We start from the raw sequence: 2,945 nt of genomic DNA, 5'->3' as shown, positions 1-2,945 counted from the left end.
TATTATCCATCTAAATAATTTTCTTTAAATATATTTTACTGCTTTTGATGCGGTATTTGCGATCAATGAATGCAACGTCAGACTTTAGAATTTTAAAATCTATTTGCATTACATATTTAATGCGAAGAAAGATACAGTACTAGAGTTAGTTAATAATAGATTGCAGAAACTGTTTCTCATTATACGGCATATGGTACGGTACTGTAGAACATAATTTAAGCATTCTATTTCGGTGTCATGTTACCTAGCTGACAATACACAATCTAGCTCTATGTTAGGCAGTAATGGGCAAATTTGATATACGTTATGTATGTTATTGAAAACTCATAAATTTATTATAAATGCGGAATTAATAAAACACATCGCTAGCTAAAGCTTTAAAAGAATTTTAAATATTATCTTGCTAATCGGTGCATTGTTTTACAATATGATATGATGAACTTTTAAAGAGCACAAATTTTTAAACTTGAATTTTGCTACCTTTCGAAACTGAAGTATATCAAATGCGGATAATTACATGTTTTGTCACTTTGGTGCGGTAATCATCGAGAGATTTTAAGCATGTTGTACGATATTGCGCCCTCCAAACCCTGGAAGGACTGTTTTAAAATTGATTTATCTAACAGCAGCGGCAAAGACTGCTTTTTAACTGGACTTATAACTTCTAAGCTTAACTCTAATATATAAACATCAATTACTTTGATCACCAGCACGCCTCAAATGTGGACTGCTTACGGTGCTCAGTGTACATGTTCTAGCAATATTTAGCAAGAATTGAAGGATACTAATATCACATAGCAATTTATACAACTTAAAACAACTTTTTTATTTCAACTTTGATTCTATAGTCATCAATGCACATATCTCCTTCTCTTTTATAACATAAAGGATATCAATGATTTTACGTAATAGATATAACATAGGTTTATTTTTTAACTTCTCGATATTCAATTTTGGCGATTCTAATCAATTATGCCTTCTTCGGATAATAGCATATAATATCGATAATGAGCTATATACGCTGTAACAAGATATTGCCGTCATGATATAAAACTGTAAAAGTGTTACGTAAATGATTTAATAACATTCTAACACGTAAACGAATTGTCATTCTTAATTTAAATTTCGAGTGTGCCTTTTAGATTACTTATAGAGATATCATCTATTGCCAACAATATCGATTCATCGTAGTTGAAGCATACTCATAGAAGTCTAAAATTCACAAAATATAATGAAAGGCGATATATATATATAATACACTGTAATTACAAAAAATCATGCACATATCTAATTTTATATCTAATTTCTTTTATTGCAATTGTCCTATTATTTATTAAAGGGTTGTTATCTAAATTTATTAGGAGGGCTTCCATACTAATAAACATGCAGCTGTAATCTGTGATATACTTAATTACCTTTGTGTATAAATGGTTGTCTTAAATAGCTAGTTCAAGATAATAATATTGGTATATAATATTAAAAAACTATAAGCTAACTTCTATAGCTAAAGAAAATAGTAGATTACTTCTTCTAAATTAAAAATTCTGTCTCATTTTTAATTGTGATTTATTATGCTGTATTCTTGCGTGGAGTTTCGTTGCTATAATACTCCAAGTCTGATAAGTATATGAAGAAGCTATTCGTCGCCTCTAATTATCCGAATTATTTACTAGCTACTACTGATAAATATTATAGTTTATATCGAAATTTCGGAAAATTTTATGTAAATTTTCCTACAACTTTACACAAGATAAATTGATACGTTTAATACTAGTATATCACCTATACACACACATAAAATACCTTCCTCGCAAAAGGTAAAGATTCTCGCCTAACAACTCTTAATAAAATTTGTAACAAATTTATTGCAATTAAAACTATCCTACCGCATACTGGATATAACTCGACGGATTAGTGCTAGCTAGTTCAGTTAATTATACTGTAAGCTATATCCAATGATATGCCTATAGTACTGCAAGAAAATGGATAAACTTGATAGCAAAAGTCTGATAAGATCATAAGCTATACAATATGAGAAATAGGAGACTGGCTACACTGCATTGTTGTAATTCAGTGGGGATAGCAATTATTAAAAGCCATCTTTAATAAAAGTTGATTACGAAATTTTCATAATTTGCAGAAAATTAGGATATTATTAAATATCTATACAAAGACAATCCTTACAGAGTTTTACCCTAATAGAATTCAGTTATGTTATCATTGAAGTAACACCTTCAATATCTAGACAACAATAAATTTAGTGATATACAATGTGCAGATGGTATGCTGAAAGTAATAATAATGTTACAACCAAGTTATTCATCCAATCCATTTACTTGCTCGCGATTTAAATTATAGCTCGTCTGCTGATTAGTGAGTTATAAACAGCGAAAGTAATTTATTATAATAATAGTAGCTGTATTCTAAAAATATTTTCTACAGTCTCAATGCAATAATGCACAATACTGTACTTTAGAACGCTTTTTTTCTTCTATTTCTTCTGTATTTGACAACAATAAGCGATTTATGAAATGTATAAAATTTTCATTCCATAAGAAACTGTATAGGTAGATATAAGCGCCATTACAGTAAAACATTAACGTTGTGCCGTAATTTTAACGCCTATGCTCATGCATTATTTCCATTTTACTTTAAGATTGGGTATAAATTACCGCATAATGCGGGATTGCTTTTGTTTAGTTTTATTAAATTTCTTTTGATGATCTTAATCAGTTTTCGGTGTTCGGACAATAGCTAACAATGTAAAAATCATGCATTGTGTATACTACAGTAACCGATGCTTATAATGAAAATTATAATGACTAGCTATGATATTAAAACATTAATATCAAATTTACTAGTTTATATTAGTTTTAAATTTTAACTCTGACTTTAACGTAGCTCTTGGATTGCTTATCAAGATCAACTGCCTAAGGCGGTACAGA

This window comes from Trichoplax adhaerens, genomic scaffold (genome assembly GCF_000150275.1).
Source record: "Trichoplax adhaerens TRIADscaffold_1 genomic scaffold, whole genome shotgun sequence".
NCBI classification, from domain to species: Eukaryota; Metazoa; Placozoa; class Uniplacotomia; order Trichoplacea; family Trichoplacidae; genus Trichoplax; species Trichoplax adhaerens.
This window is presented reverse-complemented; position numbering follows the sequence as displayed.